Source organism: Equus caballus, chromosome 4, assembly GCF_041296265.1.
Source record: "Equus caballus isolate H_3958 breed thoroughbred chromosome 4, TB-T2T, whole genome shotgun sequence".
Classification (NCBI taxonomy): Eukaryota; Metazoa; Chordata; class Mammalia; order Perissodactyla; family Equidae; genus Equus; species Equus caballus.
Window position 1 is genome coordinate 89,830,919 of NC_091687.1, and position 21,620 is coordinate 89,852,538.

Below are 21,620 nucleotides of genomic sequence, written 5' to 3' on the forward strand. Positions count from 1 at the left end.
ATGTGGGGTAACTGGATGAGGGACATATGGGAACTCTCTCTACTATACTGACAAGTTTCCTTCAAATCTCAAATCATTCTAAATGAAGAGTTTATTTAAACTTTTAAAAACTGAGTCCACAGCACCGATGGATGGGACCTCAGGTGTTGCTGCAGCATTGGCGACACCGGCAAACACAGGCTAGGATCCTGACCGTTCTGTACGCTGACCAACAGACACTTAGGCCAATTTGGGAACCTATCTAAGATGCCAGGAGACCACAGATGGCGTGCATGTGACAAGAACAAACATCTCTGAAGCGCCTAACACCCCCATTTGAAGTGAAAAATAGGCAATTTTATGCAAGAAAAAGACAAAGGCTAAACAGGTTGGCCTGGAGCCATCAGCGCTCTGTGAAAACGCATGACAATCCAGCCTTCAGACTTCACTTACAAAGACCACCGCCAGGATCCAAGCAGGTGTGAACAAGAGGGACGCAGACTTCCCCAGATACCCCACAGGATTGTATCCTATTTCCTTAGCATCAAAAGGTAAATCAGAGATGAAGAAAGGCCACAGAATTCCTTTAAGGATCTGTGGGAGAAGGACCATATAAAAAAACACTTCTCTGACGGAAGAGCACACAAATTTATTATCTATCTTCAAGAGTCCGTCCAGTCAGGGAACACGTGGTACTATGAGAGCCAGGATTTGTAAGAAGGAGGCAACGCCTTTGAAGCACTGCTCCAGAGAGAAAAACATTTTGTCTTTACAGAATAAGCACGTGGCGCAGCTCTGTTTGCTGCAATGCGTTTCTTTAATTGCCCTGAATTTTAATCGAAAAAGAAATCTGGGGATTTATCTTCCCTAACCAAAAAGTTCCAGAATTTATAAATAAGATGAATATGCAGTGCTCATTAGGCCAGAAAATGAAAATATAAATGCCTTTAAATTTTTTCAGAAAACTAACACACTGCCAATCAAAATTATAACGGTTGTAGCGGAAAAGTCACCAATTATTTAAAGTTCATCTGAAAGAAAAATGATGCAGAAATAGCCCAGAAAAATCTGAAAAAACAATAATAGTAATGACGATGATGAACGGGGTCTTTTTCTACCAGCTCTAATAATTAAACAGCGTGGTTTTGGAAATCTAGAATAGACAGATCTATCAATGGAAAAGAATAACACAATTGAAAATAAAACAAATATTAAAAATTGATTCATTTTTTCAAGTGTTTATTGAGTGCCTGCTATGTATGGGCACTGTTGATGGTTACTTGATGGTGAAACAAAAAAAGGCAAATTAAGTCAAACCAAAAGGACAAAGTAGACAAAAACAGGCTAACTATATGGGAAGAAAACAAGTCAGATATTTTTCTCACATGTTACACCTGGATACATTCTAGATATATGTTTAATTATATAAAATATCCTGGCAGACCTAGAATAAAACATATGGGATGTTTATATATAGTTTTGTGATGGCAAAGATGTGGGTTCAAGGAAAATCATTGTTAATCTAAACGTCAGTAGGGGCACGGTTAAATAAATCACTCTCTAGCCAAGTAATGGACGGTTACGTAGTTATTCAATTGTTGATGAGGAAATTTATTTATTAACAAGCAAGATGTCAGTATTTAGTAAGAAGGTAAGTTATAAAACCTATGTGTACAGTAAAAAGACCTAAATATAGATATTAAAGAAAATATATACAGGAAACATCTATTCTGCAACGGTATCAATTCTCCTCGTATTAATCTATAAAGTTAATGCATGAACTCAATCAAAGGACAGTTTTTCACGGACTGTAATTCTAAAATGCATATGGAAAAGCGCAAGGCAAAACGTAGGGACCATTTTAAAGAACAACAACGGGAACGGGAGACTCACCCCACCAGACAGACAACAAGACACCAGGAGGAAATAAAGACACATGAAAGAAACGCCACTCAACAAAAGACACTACTTAAAAAGCACACAGTCGAGCCCCAAACCCGGAGAAGATCACTGTACACATGCAGACGACAAAGAATGGGCGAGAAAAATATATAAAGATTGCGTACAAATTAATAGGAAAAAGAAACCAATAGGAAAATGGGCACACGACTGGAATACACACATCACAGAAGAAACTCAAGGAGTTAATAGACACAAATTCTTGATCTCACTAGTAATCAACAAAATTCGAATTAAAACTACAATGATATATCATCTCATATCCATCAAATTGTCAAAATTCAAGTCTGCCAATGACAAGCCTTTGTGAGGATACGGAGCAAAGTACAACCACTTAAGGAAGAAATTTCACCACAGTTATTAAATATGAAGGTGTGCATATCCTAAGACCCATGAATTTTCTGGTCATGTACCCCAGATGAACTAAGTACATGCACTAAGGAGATTTATTAAAAGTGCTTATAGCCACATTTTCTTCAATATTGAAAAATTGCAAAACAAATGTTCGTTGGTAGGAAAATATTTTTAAAAATTGCGACACTTGTAAAACTGAATAATACTATAAAATAATTAAAATGAGTGACTACAGCTACAAATATTAAGATGAATAAATCTCCAAAACATAATATTGGGCCAAAAAAGGCGAGCTCTGATGACGCATACAAGATGCACTATAGTGAAGGCCGAGACGTACGGCTTAAGTCCTTCTTTAGTACTAAAAGGCTTATTCCCCAGCTACTGGAGTGCTGCAGGCTGACAGCCCTCTGCTGAAAAGAGTTGTCTTGTCAAAGTCACACCCGTTCCCCAGGGACAGCCTGCATCCAATAGCTGGTCAGTGGGAGGCTACAAATGCTTGGTCCATCACCCCAACTCGGGACAACTCTGAAGGGCCATCCCATCTTCACTGCTCCCTTTGGGATCAGCTGAGGCCTTTCTTGTGACTGCACTGCAGCCCAATTTCTCTCTCTGCCCAATTCCACTTCCCTCTCTCACAGGTGTTAATCCTGTTATCTCCTTAATAAACTTCCTGCGTGTTAATCTCCTTCTCAGAGGCTGCTTTCCTTGGAACTGCACTTTCAACTGATACAAGTTATATATTGTTTTAAATCTCAAAAATACCATACACATATACCATACAAATTTAAGAAAACTGCAATCAAGCCAAGTATCTTTTCTGACCACAGTGGAACAAAACTGGTAATTAACAGCAGAAGGAAAACTGAAAAATTCACAAGCATGTGGAAATTAAACAATATACTCTTGAACAACCAGTAGGTCATAGAAGAAATCAAAAGGGAAATTAGAAAATATCTTGAGACAAACAAAAACGTAACATTCCAAAACTTATGGGATGCAACAAAAGCAATACTCAAAGGTAAGTTTACAGAGGTAAACCCCTACATTAAAATAGAAGACAGACCCCAAATAAGCAAGCTAACTTTACATCTCAAGGAACTAGAAAAAGAACAAACTAAGCCCAAAGTTAGCAGAAGTAAGGAATAATAAGGTTAGAGCAGAAATAAAATAGAGTAAACAAAGAGTAGAAAAACAAACAAAATCAACAGAACTAAGAGTTGATTTTGAAAAGATAAAATTAACAAACTTTTAGCTAGACTAAGAAAAAAAGACAAATAAAATCAGAAATGAAAGAGGAGAAATAAGAAGTGATGCCACAGAAACAAAAAGGATCATAAGAGACTACTATAAACAATTATATACCAACAAATTGGATAACCTAGAAGAAACAGAAAAATTCCTAGAAACATACAAGCTACCAAGACTGAATCATGAAGAAATAGAAAATTTGAACAGATGTGTAACTAGGAAGGAGGTTGCATCAGTAACCAAGAACTTTCAACAAAGAAAAGTGCAGGACCAATGGCTTCACTGGTGAATTCCATCAAATATTTCAAGAAGTATTAAAGCTAATTCCTCTCAAACTGGTACTGGCATAAAGACAGACGTGTAGACCAATGGAACCAAAGAGAAAGCCGAGAAATAAATCAACACATACACGGTCTTCAATAAGGGCACCAAGAACAAAAGGGAAAGAACAATCTCTTTAATAAATGATGCTGGGAAAACTGAATATCCACATGCGAAAGAATGAAACTGGACCCTATCTTACCTCATACACAAAAGTCAACTCAAAATGGATTAAAGACTTAAGCGTTAAGACCTGAAACTATAAAACTCCTAGAAGAAAATACAGGGGAAAAGCATCATGACATTCGTCTTGCAACAAAAGCAAAAATAAGAAAGTGGGACTACATCAACCCAAAAAGCTTTTCCACAGCAAAGGAAACAATCAACAGAGTGAAAAGGAAACTTACAGAACTGGAGAAAATATTTGTGAACCTCTTAAGGGGCTAATATCCATAAAATATAAAGACCCCTAACATGCAATAGCAAAAATAAATAAATAAACAACACGATTATAAAATGGGCAAAGGACTTGAATAGACATTTCTCCAAAGATGACATACAAATGGTCGACAGGTATATGAAAAGATGTTCAACATCACTAATCATCAGAGAAATGCAAATCAAAACCACAAAGAGATATCATCTCACACCTGTTGAAATGGCTATTATCAAAAAAACAAAAAACAAGGGTTGGCAAAGATATGAAGAAATCAGAACCCTTGTGCACTGTTGGTGGGAATGTATAATGGTGCAGCTGCTACGGAAAACAGTATGGAGGTTCCTTAAAACATTAAAAATAGAACTACCATATCATCCAGCAATTTCACTTCTGGGTATTTACCCAAAACAACTGAAATTAGGATCTCAAAGAGATATTTGCACTATCACGTTCCTTGCAGCATTATTCACAATAGCTAAAAGGTAGAAACAGCCTAAATGTCCATTGACAGATGAATGGATAAAGAAAATGTGGTATATACATACAAAAGAATATTAATCAGCTCTAAAAAGAAAGAAATCCTGTCAAATGTGACAACATGGATGGACTTTGAGGACATTATGTTAAGTGAAATAAGCCAATCACAGAAGGACAAAAACTGCATGATTTCTATTTATATGAGGCATCTAAAGTAGTCAAACTCATAGAAGCTCCAAGTAGAATGAGGGTTGTCAGGGGAAAGGAAGAGTTAGTTGCTGTTCACCGTGTGTGAAGTTTCAGTTGTGCAAGAGGAAAACGTTCTAGGGATCTGCTGTACGACACGGTGCCTACTGTCATCAATAATGTAGTGTACACTTAGAAATTTGTTAGCAGAGTTAAAAAAACCCATGTACCACAATTCTATTTATGTTTAGGAACACATCTGTATTTAGTAAAAGTACAAAAACATGCATGAGAATGACAAACATCAAATTCAGCATAGTTACCTCCGTAAGGCAGAAAGGGGCCAGGCTTCTGGAAGAATACACATAACGTTTTAATAGCTACATAACACTTTAACTCTGTAACATTCCTACGCTTTCTTTGTATATCTGAAACATTCTATAATTTTTAAAAGTAACTTGAAAGAAAAGGACCAGCTCGCCCCAGTATCAACAATTCTCTACCTTCTTTTTACCAAAATAAACAAGATGGATGACATTTATGAGGACCACAGATTATGATGGGCGTCCCACATTTGAAACAAGAACAAATTTCATGGTGCAAGTAAGGAAAGAGTCACAGAGTTCTCTTTTCTTTCATATTCTTTCTTTTTTTGATGTTGCAATCTCAAAAGTATTTACAAGTTTGTAACTCCTTATGATGTATACCAGCAATGATTATTTTAAATTGGCTGCTACACAGATAAAATCATGCCTCATTTCTTTAGTAATTCCACTTTTCTTTCTGCTGCACAAGAAATCATCAGATTTCAAGTGTGGGAAAGCGAAATTATAGGGATAACTTGGCTTTTGTCAAGTTTCAAACATAGTGGGGCCATAATTTGAACCAGGGCAGTCTGACGCTGAACTTGGACAGTGTTTATTACCAGGAACAAACCTCAGAGAAAACTTCTAAAAGCAGGACTCAGAGTAAAAGGAGATGCCTAGGATTGTTCTTTCAACATTTTCCAACAAAGTGTGTGAATGTATCATAATTATGCAAAACACAACATGCTCGTGATTTTTCTATTTATAATACACATACTAGCAAAATCAAAGGATTACCTGGATAATTTAAGTCAAAGAATACATTCAACATGAAATATTCACACAGCTGAGATAAAACTGAATACTTCCCTAAATTTATTGGAATAATGCCACCACTGCCAACTTCACTTTATTTGCTTAGCTCTGATTTTAGTTTCAAATTTTTAAAATTCACTGTATACTGAAATGAATTCCACATCCTAGAGTTGGTCCACAGAACAATGTTTGTCCTTGTCCCTACTCAACCTTCTGAGCTATGTATGACAACAAAATACCACATAAAAGAATGGAGAAACTCAAACCAAGGGAAGAAAAGTGTATGGAAGGAGGTAGGATGAAAAAAAATCCAATTTTCCTAACATACTAATCTGGGACAAACAGATTTTGTCCATATCTAAGACATCAAACACAAACAATCCAATTTATCTTTAATCAATATTAATTATTCAGGACCACTCTTGTGAAACTAAACTTCGGGTTCCATATTTGTTTGATATAAAGGGTTTATAGACACAGTTGCAAAGAGGGAGGAAAACAAAACAAATCAAAATTCTCAGATATAGACCAAAAAAAGGGCTATTGACTGGGAATGAAATTGGTACCAATCTATGTCAGCAAAAGCTTTTATCTTAAAGAATTTTATTCACAACCCCTTCCTTTTCATCACCCCTTGTTTCAAGTAACTCTTTCTCTCGACACTATCAAAAAATCTGTTTCTTTCACATTTTCCCAGCAATCCGCTCGTTCGGAACTTTTCAGCCACATCCTAGAAAGGAATTCAGACCTCAGCTCAGGTTAGCAACAACACAGTCACTCCCTCTTGTGGTCCATCAGGGAACTGCCTGCTGACACCAGCATTCACGCCCGAGAAAGTGATTTCTGGGATGACAGCACTAGAGCGGGCGCCGGGTTGTCTTCACTTCACAGACAAGGAAACAGCCCAACTGAGGTCAAGCAACTTACCAACTTCCTCAACGTATCCCAACCAAGAATACATTTAAAGCAGGATCGGACCACATATTGCTAAAAGATAAATCTAAAAAATTAGAACCTAACTTTAACTTCTGTTTGATGTAGTTTCAAAGCAACTGTTTAGTGTTTTACGTTTAATATAATATATTCATGATCATTAACAAAACAGGAAAGTGAGTAACAGGGAAAAGTTCTCATAAGAAAGAGGATTATTTTCCAAATTATTTTCAATATTCTCAAAAATAGGATAAAAATAGGATATTATGTTTTGTATCATGGATCTACTGGTTATCAAAGTACTTCTTTTGAAAGAAGGGCAAGGCAGAAATAACTGGAATTTCCAAAATAATAAATCGTCATCCTCATTAAGATGCTAATGTCAATGGAAATGAATAAGAATTTATGTTTTGTGTTAGTGGCATGTCAATAAATTTGAAAACCTGTTGATTTCCAAACACCTTGATTATGAGTCTTTATCGAGAATTAATATGGCTAACCGTACTTCCTTTACAGGGTTGTTTTAAAAGTTAAATGAGCTAATACACTATAAAAGATTGAGCAGTCTTTTCTAAAATGTACTCGCTTTACCTTCTTTGTATCTAAGTACAAAGAACATACTCTATAAATGATAAAAATACGGAGAAAAAGAGGTCAAGTAGGAAAAAATAATCAAAAGGGACTATGAAATTCTTAAATGTGATAGGGTTTCATGTGCAAGAATTTTTCCACTCTGGAACTGCCCTGAAGTTTCCAACAGCCACTGTACCTGTAAATGTGAGAAAGACTGTAGCCCATGATGGCGCACAAGCACAGAATGCCAAGACCGCGCCAGCTGTCACTCTGCTCCCTAATGCTCCATGTGTGTCCTCCCAAAGCCGGACAATAGGTCAAAGAGGATCATCTTTAAAACTCAGTCAAGTGTATGCGAATAGCTGTACTCCCCTGATAAAACCTCCAAAATGAATTCTCTGTTTTCCAAATCAACAAGCAAAATAAATAAAACCCCTGAGTGTCTTGCAGTCCCACCTCCATGCATGATACCACCACTTGCTGAGGTGCCCATGGTGAAAGGTGAACTAGTTCCTTGACTCTTTTTCTCCCATATTCTTCATATTCTGCCAGTCACGTCACTCCCACTCACTGCATCTCTTGACTCTATTCTCTGTTCTTTAAACCCAAAGCCACAGCTTTAAAGTCTTCATCAACTTCCCCCCAACCTGGATAACAGCCAAGTCCTATTCAACCTTCAAAACTCAGCTCTCTTCCATTCTCTCCTTCCATCCCCTCTTATAGGCCCCCGTCCCTACTGAGGCAGCTTAGGTACAGCCCACCCTCCCACCCCACACCCCTACATCCCCCCCCCGTCAACACAACATTTCTTTTATTCTTGTAGGTATGTCAGTTTCAGAGTGCCTGACAAATAGGAGTGGTCCCACAGATCTTAGCCGAATAAAGGATTTGCTTTGGGGGAAGGGAAAAGGAGAAAAAGCGGAATCTGGTTAAATAGCTGGCACTTTATTTGGAAAAATGACAAAGAATTTCACTCCAAGAACTGGCTGTTTCCAAAATAATTTTTTTCTATTTGCATACACTTAGGAAGAATCATGGGCAAAATATTCTAGGGTTGTTGATTTGTCATTAAAATTAGGTAATTTTCTACCTGAAAGACACCCACTTTTATCTAAGGAAGTAAAATTCAATCTCCTGTTTTACACAGGAGGACATGCAGGAGCAAAGGCGGGAAGTCACTAACCCCAGAGGTCCTGACGCCTAGCCTGAGGCAGGACATGGCCAGACCCGGCTGGAAAGTGCTGCAGAAGAGCTTCTCCTGGTTGCACTCTATTTCGGCCCCAAAGGATCTCACAGCCAGACTACCTAATGTCTCCACGCATACAGGGCTGGGGACAGGTGGGTAGAGGCCCAAGCCCTAGAAAGGCGTGCTTTTCTGTATCTAAAAAACGCAAAGATGTTAAAAGCCATCGTCAGTTTCCTTCCTGAAGAACTGAGGTGGAAGAAAACTTACCACCGCATGCTTGAACTACTTTACACAAGTAGAATACTCATCTAGGAAACTACCATTTCTTTGGCGGGGGGGGGGGGGGGGGAGTGTTAATAGTTATTAAATGTAAAACCAATATTCTAAACCAATGTTCACATGCCAGGGAAAAACAGCTGTTACTAGTCACTAAATTCTGGGAAAGACAATTCATAAAAGAGCATTTGACATAAAACAGTAATTCAGTAGGTCTCCCCAAAGTATTCCAAAGCAATATACTACAGTGAAATCAGCAATATAGTCCAATTTCTTGAACGGTCATCTTATGGAGAATTTAAAGTTTTGAGCGGCTATCTATTTTTCAACAGCTTTATTGAAGTATAATTTACATGCCATGGAAGGCATCCATTTTAAGTGTACATTTAGGTGAGTTTTAGTAAATTTATACAATTGCACAACTATTACCAAGACCACTTCCATCACCTGGACAGTTCCCTTGTTACCTGTTTACAGCCAATGTCTGCTCCCACCTCTGGCCCCAGGCAACTACTGATCTGATCTATGGTTTTGCCTTTTCTAAAAATTTCATGTAAATAGTATCATACAATATATAGTCCTTGGTTTCTGGCTTCTTTCCTTTGGCATAATGTTCTTGAGGTTCACCCATGTTGTTGTATGTATCAGTACCACAAATTAGTACTTCTTTCTTTTTCATGGCTGAATAATATTCCATTTTGTTTATTCATTCACCACTTGAATTTGGATTATTTCTAGTTTTTTATCAATCGTGAATAATGCTGCTAAGACCATTTGTTTGGGTTTTGAATGAGCACAAATTTTACAAATAACCTCACTGAGGTGTAATTGATATACAATAAATTGCATGCATATAAAGTGTACAATTTGATGAATTTTGACATATGTATACACCCATGAAACTATCATGTATAATCAAGATAATGAATGTATATATCACCCCCAGTGTTTCAATGTGCCCCTCCCTTTGGAATTCTTTTCTCCCTCCCATCCATCCTCCCAGCCATGCTCAGGCAACTAATGATCTGCTCTCTCTGTCACCATAGATTAATTTGCATTTTCTGGAATTTCACCTGAACGGAATCAGACAGAATGGTACTTCTGAGATTTTGACAATGACTCTGTTGAATCTATAGATCAGTTTGGGGAAAACCGACACATTAACAATATTGCATCTTCCAATCTGTAAACATGGTAAATATTCCCACTTATTAGGTATATTTTAATTTCTCTCAGCAAAATTTTGTAGTTTTCAGTGTACAGGACTTACACTTCTCTTGTTAAACTTATTCCTAAGTATTTTGGTCTTTTTGACGCTACTATGAATGGATTTGTCTATTCTCGACATTTCACATAGATGGAATCATATACTATGTGGTCTTTTGTAATTATCTTCTTTCACTTAGCATAATGTTTTCAAGGTTCATCCATTTTGTAGCCTCCATCAGTACTTCATTCCTTTTTATTGCCAAATCATATTCTATTATACGGACCTATCACATTTCGCATCCACTCATCAGTTGAAAGACCTCAGTTTTCTAAGAGATGATCGTTCTTTTAGTAATTTGCTTGAATTTAATTTGTAGACTCTGTTTCTCCCATGAAGTGCAGCCCCTGATGTCTTTGCTTTCTTTTAAAAATTCTTATTTCTGTTTTCTGGCCCGGGTCCCTAGTGGTTACTTCTGTGTCTTCATAGTCAGCCAGTGACTTGGGCAGAGGTGGTACCCTAACACCTTGCACCTGTAAGCCTTCCACCCTCCCCTGATGCAGCTGCATGTGGGCTTAAGGACATTCCAAGTCGCACCCAGCTCTCGAGGAGTCTGCCTTGGCTTTTACTTTTGGCTGGGCTCTCTTGAGTAACTGGCCCCTGGGTTGCAGAGATCAGCAGTCAGCCACAGACATGTGGAGAGCTGCCTTGGCCCTTCTACGCCTCTCTCCTTTCCAGGATCTCCCCGTTAAATTTCTGGCTGATGGCCCCAAACCAGGGCTGCACACTGGGTAGCAACGATGTAGGTTTTCCTTGCCCTGTATGAACTGAGTATGCCACTTTTAGCCAGCAAAGCTGTGGGTTTTTTACCCCTAACCCTGACCTCCACACCAAAATGAGTCCATCACTTCTAGAAAAAACCATAAGCTGGTAACACTGCAGCTCTCACCAACCAAGATAGGGAGTGGGAGGACAGAATGGAGGCCCCAGGCAAGAAGGCCGCCAACTCCCACTCTTCCTACCCACAGCTCCACCATCTTTATCATCTGCCTTCTTGGCCAATTTCCAGTGCTCGAAATTATTGTTTTTGTCAATCTTGTCTAGTTTTACACTTGTTTTACTGAGAAGGAGAATCACTCATCCATTTTACCTCATCATGAACGGGAGTGATCTTGGCTACCCATTTTTAATTTCTCGATTTCCCATAACATAATCTCTTACAAAAATAAAGTATGATTCCACTCCAAGTATCAACTATACAAATGCTCTCAAGTCTGATATAAAATTTACCGTCATAACTTGAATATTTTCCATTAAGAAAGTGCCTGCTCCACAGAGCATCAGCAAACTAACATTACATTAAAGTACCAAAATAGTCAAATGTTCAGGAATGTTGAGGTTCCTAGGGGATAAACTGATTGACTGATTGGCTCTCAGCCATGGCTCTTGACCACAAAACCCTCTGATGGCCCACATAGGATAGATTCCGTGCTGTTATTAACAAAGCTCGACATAAGCAAAAAAGCAAATTCTTGAAGATTCTATTAATACTACTATGTATTATTCGCAACTCAAGAGTTTGTCACATTCCATTTTTTCTCCACTTATTCCAAATACTGTCACAAAATCCTCAAGCCTAACTTGCTTTGAACATTATTGCTTAATATTGATAGAATGCTTTATAGTTGCTGAAAACTCTTTCACCTACTGTCTCATTTGATCTTCACAAAAATCTCACATAGCAAGTAGAGCAAATATTATCCTCTTTTTATACCTGTTGGAACGCATATACAGAGGGATTAAGTGTTTCACGTAGTTACTAGATCAGATCTCGGATCCAGTTATCCTGGCAATGTTTCATCTTGTGACCTTGGGCATGTCTCTGCCTCAATTTCTTCCAGTGCTTTGGTAACCTCCTTAAAGGTAAGGAAAAGAAATTACCCTCAAATACTAGCTTTCTCAACACTTTCAGTTGAGGAGAACTTGTCTAACATTTGTTTCCTTAAAAATTTTAGTTATCGGAAAGTGAATGCAGAGCCTCAACAAGAAGAAATGAAGCTCCATTTCATAACAATCGCAAAAGCAACCTTTAACATAATCGATGCCAAGCTCTCGGGGTGCACATGTGCCCGCGCTCGTGTGCGCACACACAAACACACACTTTACAGAACACCATTCTATGAAATCCTCCTAGGAGGGAAACACGAACCCTCCCTACATACACACGCACAAGGGGGTGGTCTTGCCACATGTCACAAATCTGTTGGGTCATTTCAGAAGAATAACTCGAAATCTCTTCACCACATGCATTGGGAGAAATAATGTTGTAATCTCTGTCATCTAGAAACCTAAAACCAAAAACTTCCCTGAGCCCTCTTGATTCCACAGTTCCTCAAAAGAAGGTCTACACTCATTCTTTTCAGTTCATTTCCTTCAATCCGCCCTTGGATCTGTTCCACTCAGGCTTTTGTCTCCAGCGCTTCACTGAAACACTCTTGTCAAGGGCACCAATGGAACCTCCTGGTTGCTAAATCCAGGGATGGATTTTCAGCTCACATCTTACCTAACCCATCAGCAGCATGTGACAAGGCTCCTTACTCCTGCTTCTCTCAAACAGTTTCTTCCCTTGGTGACTAGAATACTCCACTTTCCACCTCACAGTCCATTCCTCAGTCCCTCTTGCTGAATCCATCTCATCTCCCAACCTCCAAATGTTGCAGTGGCCCATGGCTCAGGTCCTAGCCCTCTCATCTTTTCTATCTACTCTTCTTAGGGCTTTAAATAACAAGTAAATGCTAATGACTTCAAATTTGCCTCTTCGGAACGGAGCACAGAACTCCAGACTCTGCCTATTTGACCTTTCCACTTAGTTGTCTGAAGAGGCGTCTCAAACTTAATGTGTCCAAAACTGGGCTCCTTGTGCTGCCCCAAATCTATCCCTCCCACATCCTGTCCATCTCAGCAAAAGGCATATCCATTCTCCAGTTATTCAGGCAGAAAGCTGAGCCATCCTTGACATGTCTCTTGCTCTCTGACTCCGTATCCAATTTCACAACAACATATAATAGAATTCCATCACTGCTCATCACTTCCCTTGTTTATGAGCTCAGGCACCATCATCTCCCACCCGAGCCTCTGCAGTAGCCTTAAATTGGGTCTCTCTGCTTCCACCCTTGCAAAGGTCCCACCCTCACCCCAGAGCATTCTAATCACAGCAGCTTCAAGAGAAAGATCATGTCACTTCTCTTCTCAAAGCCCACCAATTCCTTTTCATCTCACTCAAAGCTAAATCCTTACAATAATCAATGCTCACACGATGTGACCATCCATTACCTTTCTCCTTCTCTCCCCATCACTCACTCCACTCCACCCAATCACCTACCTCCTTCTACCAGTCAAACCAGCCAAGGATGCTCCTACCTCACGGCCTCTGCATTTGCTATTCCCTCTGCTTAGAACACTCTTCCCCCCAATATCTATGGGGCTCTTTCTCTCACCTTCTTCAAATCTTTGCTCAAATACCACATTTTCAGTGAGGCCTTCTCTGAACGTTCTATTTACAGCTGAACCCCTCTCTTGCATTTTCTCCAAAGTGCTTACTGCCCTCTAACAGATTATATATTTTACTTATTTATTTGTTTTTAGTCTGTCTCTCCAATAGAATGTCAACTCCCTGACAGCAGGAAATTTTATTCTGCACACTACTGTATCACCATCACCTAGAACACGGTAGGCACTCAATAAAGATTTGATGAATCCAAAAACCATATTCTTAAAACAATACAGAATTATATTAATTCATCCATACACAGACCAGAAGGTTCAAGGCCTACAGAACGCTGAGTAATGGATGACTAAGAATACTGATCGTATATGATAATATGGCCCAGTTCTATCCATTAGAAATACAAGCCAAAAGTAATTTAAAATTGTCTATTAGTCACATAAAAATGTAAAAGAAAACAAGTGAAATTAATTTTAATTTAATTTAACCCAATACATCTAAAATATTATTTCATGTGACTCATACAAAAGTTAATAAAATATTTTACAGTCTTTTTTTCACACTAAGTCGCTGAGAGGTGGTGTGTATTTTATGCACAGCTCATCTCAACTGAGACGAGCCACATTTCAATTGTCATCAGTTATATATGGCCAGCGGCTATCATATTGGACAGCACAGATACAGTCCAAAATTAAATAACCCCAATGTACTGGGAAACTTCTCGTATATTCATTACTTGTTTTTAACTTAGCATTCTAAAACAAGGCCCTTGTACAATCTCGTGGTTTCTGAGTTTTGTCAAAACAGTTTCAATGGATGTAACAAGAATAATAGCTTTCATTCTGAGAAACAATTTACATCAAGATAACTGGCTGAACTCTTTAAATTTCATTGAGATGTTTTGATTAGAAAGAAGGAATGCCGTTCTTTCCTAGTCTCTTCAATTAAGAAACAAAGTTAAATCCATGGAGAGTCTGTGTTCTTATCTGCATTAGTAGGAAAAAATCATCACTTACAAATAGAAAGAACTATTAAAATTCTGTTTCCACTAAACAAACCAGTATTTATTTCAAGTTAACCAAAACACATTCTGTGTTAAAAGACAATTTTTTTGTATAGATATGGTCGCATTTAAAAAACTCATAACAATTGCCTTACCAATAATTTTCATTTCATATTATAAAAGTGAAATAAAGCAACAAGGAAAATGCTTTTAAATTTTTAATACATAAATTTAAGTCTTCACTATGTTTCTTAAAAGCTAAAGTATTATGCATGGAAAATGTTTTCATTAAGTTTTTTTTTTTATCAACGTATTAATTTCTTCCAGAATGCCATTATTATAAATATTCACTTACTGGAATGATGGTAACTGTCATCATTATTCAACAAAAAAATTTAAAGAACCAGTTAAAATGCATAATATTTTAAAACTTTCAAGTTATATAACATGTTACTCTTTTTTTAAAGCAGTAAAACAAAGCTCACAGCAGCATCTACTTACTCAGACGTTACAAGGTGTTATCTATCATCTCCTATAAACCGGCAGGTTTGCGCTTCCATCATCAACGAGGCAGAGAAACTCCAGATGGTAAAGTACTCCATCTCTTCTAACCCTGAACAGTGTGAATAAGGTGCCTGTGTGAGAAAGAAAACTGGCGTTACAACCAAGACAGGACTCCCACCAGTGGACTGTCCAGATAGGGAATAACTTTAGTTTCTTCTTTTCTTTCTTTTTTTGTTTAAGTGAGGGCTCAGAACAAGTTAATTCATGGCCCTGGAGTTGTGGGTGACCTGAGATGACAATACTTGGTATTAAAATTGCCCTTCTGTTTTAAGAAATCTCTTTGGGAAGAAGCTTATATAGCACAATAAAATACACATCTTGTGCTAAATTTGATCCCTTTTTACCAGACTGACCCTTCAACAGATAGAAATCCTCCATCTCTAACCTTATCATTTATCCTATGAACTAAGACACTTCTGAAAGTGATAAGGGGAACTTTCAAAATATTTATTAACCAATAAACTGCTTTCATTATATTAGTTTCTGTTCTAAAGAAATAAAATTAATGTACATCCACTACATTCAAGAAAAAATCTGAAGGTTTACTAATGGCCTATAAACACTTAAAATGTCATAAGCAGATTGATTATTCTTGCTCGTATACTTTCATCTGTTTTTAAAATAGATTCTGTTTCTAATACGGTGTCACTGGTATTTTTTCTGGAAAAAAAAGGTTGATATGGTCTTATTTTTAATTTTTCACAAAGTTGCCACAATCGTTTTCAAAGTTTCCTTTTATGTTAAATAATCTGAAGTCACTGACATCTTCATGTGACTCTTCTGTATCAATATTATTTTTAACAAGAAAATGCTCTTTTCACAGCTGCTGAGAAGCCTGGTATGCTCAAGCAAATTCTGCTAAATAGAGGATATTCTCAATTCTATTTTTCTCCTACCAAAAATGTAAATATTTCGGTCTAAATATTTTCACAGATACTATCTTTTTGCCTGAATTGGTGTTCTTTTTTCCCACTCATGCCCCCTCCCATCCACTCACCACGACACACTGCAGCACACGTAGTTTTTTTCCCTGATGCAAACCCCATCATGTCACTTCCTAAAACTTTCCCGTGGCTTCCCACTGCTCCTAGGATATAACCCCAAATCTTAGCATGGCTCCAAAGCTATGCACCACAGGCCCCTTCCTCCCTCTCAGGCTACACTGGTCACATCTCAAATCCTCAAAGGTATGAGGTTTTCCCCGGTTCTGGCCTCTGCACGCTGGGTTTCCTGTGCTCAGACACTCTTCCTCTCAGTCGTGGGCACCTTTGGTTTCTGAGAGGTTTTCTAACGCCCCCAATCTAAAGTACACCATGGTCTTCTCTCTCTCAAAGTACTCTGCACTTTTCCAGTGAAGCATTCATCCAAATCTATATTTACTTATTCGTGTCTCCTAAGAAAGACTATCTTCTCCAGACAGTAAACCCTTCGTGCGCGTGTAGGATCATTCCTGCTGGATTCTCCCCTCCCTCATCATTCTTTACCCAGCACCTAGCTCGGTCCTTGGCACCTTGTGAACCTTCAATAAATATTTGGCAAATAAATGAATGAATGAAGGCCTGAGAAGGAGAGGATGAGTCAAAGGACAATCTAGTCATTTCAATCAACTTGTTCTCTGTGACCCAACATCTCACAATCCAAAATCCAACTACATCGGCCATTTTCCCTTCTATACAGGATGGTTCTCATCAGCCTATAAACAGTCTATACCTTCTCCCAACCTGGAAGAGAGAAGGAAAGAGAGAGAAAGAAAAAGAAAAAGAGAAGAAAAAAAGGGGGAGAATGAGAGAAAAAGAAGGACCTTTCTCTTGACCCCCACATTCTGTAAATAAACTCCCCATTTCTCTAATCCAATTTTATAAGAATACTCAAAAGAGCTGTCTCTGTCAGCTCTCTCCAGTTCTTTCCTCCCACTCTCACCTGACCCCATTCTAATCAGACTTTTGTCCTCACTGCTCCACTGCAACTGAGCTTGTGAAAGCCACCGACGACTTCTATGTTGAACTATCCAATAGCCAGGTACCGAGGCAGGTACTTTAAACAAACTGTCTCATTCATTTAAACAGCTCATCACACCCACCCTATGAGGCAGGTACTACTGTCATCCCCAGAGAAAGGTTAGCTGAATTCATTCAAGGGCACTTGAGTAAAAGAGCAGCAGAGACCATTTCTAACAGTCAATTTCCACCTTGCTGTACCTCATCTGACTTAAGGACCTCTCAGTGGTATTTCACAGAGCTGATCACTTCCCTCCTTCTTTAAACACTGTCTTTGCTTGGTTTCCAGGACACCACATTCCCCTAACTCTCCCCCTACTTCACTGGACATTCCTTCCTAGGGCTCTCCTCGTTATCCCAACCACCCAGGGCTCTCAGTTCTCAATCTGGTTCTCTATCTCCCTCCCCTGGGTCATCTCAATGCGTCTCATCACTTTAAACACCACTGATAAGACCCTGAACCTGATCAGAGCCTGAACCTCTTCCCTGAACTCAAGGATCATATTTTCAGCTGCCTACTTGACGTCTCCCCCTTAGATGTTTAACAGACATTTCACACATAACGTCACCCCATGCCAAGCTCTTGGCTTCCCGCCCCCATGAGTGATGCTACTACAGAATTCTCCACCTCAGTGAATGATAGGTCAGTCCTCCAAGCCGTCCCTGACTTTTCTCTTTCCCTCACACCTCATACGCAATCCATCAGCAAATCCTGCTGGCTCTATCTTAAAGACATATCTAAATTCTACCTAGAGTTGTCCCTCAATATCCACGGGGGATTCGTTCCAGGACCCCCATGGATACCCAAATCTGTGGATGGCTCAAGCCCCCTTAGGCGCATCCGCAGATTCCACCAACCACATGGTCCGCGGCTGGTGGGACCCACAGATGCAGATGGCCGACTGTACTTCTCCCTACTGCCACCACCACTACTGCCATCTGAGCCTCCAGCCCCTCCATCTGCATTCCTGCAACAGCCTCCCAGCTGCTTCTTCCCTTGCCTCGCCACACAGCTTTCAAAACAAAAGGCCAGAGTCATATTGATTAAAACAAAAAAAATCAGATCATGCCACTTCTCTGCTCAAAACCTACTAATTGTCTCCTTTCTCATTCAGAGTAAAAGCCACCACAATGAACTACAAGGTCCATAAGCAGCCCCAGGTAACCTCTCTTGCTTCATCTGCTCCCTGTCTCTCCCTTGCTCACCGCACTCTCGTCCCACTGTCCCTCTTTGCTGCTCCCTGAGGATGTGGACACACTCATGCCCGGGTCTTCACACTTGCTGTTCCCTCTGCACAGAATGTGCTTCTTCACGGACATTTTCATGGCACGCTCCCTCGTCTACTTAGACCTTTACTCAAGTGTCCCCGTCAGGGAGGCTTCCCTGGCCACTCTATTTCATACCGCACCTCATCACCACCATTCCCCTTTCTACTCCACTGACCCTGATTTACTTTTATTTGTTTATATTCATTCATATTACCCTCACCAGGTACCTCCCTCCCGCTTTATTCTCTTCCTCCTGTAGAATTTAAGTTCCTTAAGGGAGGAAATTTTTGTGTTGTTCAATACTGTATCCCTTCGGTGGCAAGAAAAACGCCTGGTCCCCAATATATATTTACTGAATAAATAAAAGGTTGAAAATAATATCACGGGTAGGCAATTTACTAAATCGCCAGACCCTACTATTCTTAACACAAAGCGCTTGGAGAGCACGGGCCATGCAGCTACAGTTAGATTTTGCCCAGGAACTTGCACACACCATCTTAATAGAATTTCATCGTTGATGACCATGTCTTCCACTGAAATTTTAGTTTTCCTATATTATATGAACGTTACTAACTTTAAGAGTTAAGTAGAACATTTTGAAATATGACAATGGGTCTCAATTATCAATACCAAACTCCCTCAATTAATACGGCAACTCCCCAACTGCGTCATCCCTTGGGGAGGTATGTGTTTATTTACGAATGCTTTGCCTGCGAGCACCGTCAGGACAGAGGCAGCCTGCAGCTCTCACTAGTGCGTTATCTGCTGCGCTATCTGTAGGAAGACCTTGCAGGCATGCAGGTGCTGAAACAGCATTAAGAAGAGTGACTGCCAGTCTAGTTGCGGCTGCTTTCTTTTACAAGGTTACACGGTTCTTCTCCAACTTCTCTGGCATTTATCTATGAATTGCTTTAACTCTCCCAAAGGCATTTCTCAGCCTACAGCCAAATGCTTTCAAGATCCTTTTCACAAGTCAGCCTGTCTTCCAAGACTTCCTGGCTCTCCCGGGCGGCACCGGCCTGCAAGACTTCCATCTCTCACCCCCGGACTCCAAGCCTTCACTTGTGGAGCTCTTAGTGGACTCAACATGAAAACATTTTATCAACGCAATATCTTTGTGTGCTGAACTAAATTTCACAGACAAAACTGGAGCAAGTTGAATTCTGATACCATTATTCTACTCTTGGACACTGTTAAACCTTGTCTCATTTCACCAAGAAATTCAAAACCGTTTGCATTATTTCCTGAATTATCATCAACCTATAATTTAATGAGAAACTATACACTTTCAGCATACATTATTAGTGCTTTTCTTAAGTTTCAATATAAAACAACACTGCTCAAATCAGGATAGATCCCAACATGCCTAAAACATATATATATAACCTAGTATAAAAATTCCACAAGGACTGTACGTATGGCCTTCATCAATAACATGGGAGGATGAGGAACTAACATTTAGAAAATACCTACTACGTGCCAGGCATTTTATCCACACAATCATATGTAATCCCTGTAACAGCCTTGTAGGGTAGCTATACAGCACCAGACTTCAAAACCCCCAAGACACCTCCAAAATCCCAGTACCACATCCTCTTGCAAGCTAGCTAGGTGTGACAGAGCCTTAAGAGGAAGAAATTCTGGGTCAGTTTTTACCAAAATGAGCAGCTAATAATTAACAGCTATATTAAAACTGTTGTATCTGGGAAATATGTAAAGATCAATCTGAAATCTACAGGACAGGCTAAAGTGTTTTTAAATTTTTCAGTTAACTCACCTTAGTAGGCCCAAGGGACACACTCATTCTTAAAAGAAATTGCATTATGATGATCATACTGAAGTTTTGCACGGAAAAGATGGATAATTCATTATATTTGACCCTCAAATATTTCAGGCAAAGGCTGTTTCCTCCACATCAGGTAAGTCGTGAAGTCTTAAATAACTATGTTATGAAAACATATTAATGAGCACAAGTTCCTTGGGGAAAAAAAAGATTCCATTGTTGTCCTTCACTCTGAAGTGAACTAGATTTCCAAATGGGCAAAAATACAAGGCCGGCTCTTAAAATTCCATGGAAAATGTTGTTTGCTTCCTTCAACGTTTAAAAGATTCGCATTAACCTACAAAATAAAATATCTCTAGGGCAGGCTAAGAGGACTTGAAGACGAACAGAATAAAATCCGCACCTAAGCAAAAACCAGACTGGCGACGCCTAATATTTTAGAGAAAACAACCATGAGTTTCTAAGCATAGTGTCTCTGTCACGACTTCAGAACAGCAGCGCGGGGCGCCCCGCACCCCGGCCCCGGCATCCCGGCCCCCGCGCCCCGGCCCCCGCACCCCGGCCCCGGCATCCAGGGCCCCCGCGCCGGCGCACGCACCTCCCAGCGCGGTCCCGCAGCCTCCGGAGACGCTGCCCCCTGCAGACCCTGATTCGCACGCGCTGCGCTCCCGGACCCTTTACATAACTGTGGTTAAAGATATTTTTCGCTAGGTTCTTTAAACAAAGATTCACGTGATAAATTTCTGCTCGACTTTAGTTCCAGGAAATGTTTGGTTTCTGCAGATGTTTATATGCTTCCGGTTGTCAGTACATGAAAACGATACAATTCTGTTTCTTTTTCTCACTTGAGCAAGTAGAAAACATAAAATCAAATATATCACCCGAATCTGCTCCACACCGACACATGGGGAGTACTCAATCCTTCAACCTCTTTTAGGTGAAGTTGGTTTTATTTTTTATAAAGTTATTTTACCTTTTGGCCTGAAATGTCTAAGATTAAGTGTTTTCAGAAGCAAGAAAAGCTGTAAAATGTAAAACGTACAAGACATACATAACTTTGATAGCCACATGAACAGAGCAAGTATCTACCCATCGGACCACAAAGGTCTAAAACATTAGTTATCAAACTTTTTTTTAGTAGCAGAACCATTTTTGGGTTGGCAAACATATATGGAATCTAACACATAAAAAAATAAAAAGTGTATTGCATATATTTATTTTATAAGTTCAAACTTGT

The 21,620-nt window shown here is 39.3% G+C and overlaps 1 long non-coding RNA gene across 3 annotated transcripts in view; it reads right to left on the reverse strand.

The window, feature by feature from the left end:
* Positions 1-21,620, reverse strand: part of LOC102149605 (uncharacterized) — a 77,566-nt gene that overhangs the window by 7,359 nt on the left and 48,587 nt on the right. For all 3 annotated transcript variants that reach the window (XR_011437993.1, XR_011437992.1, XR_011437994.1), the window contains one exon: positions 15,272-15,405. This is a non-coding gene — a long non-coding RNA (uncharacterized lncRNA). The remainder of the gene's footprint in view (positions 1-15,271; positions 15,406-21,620) is intronic.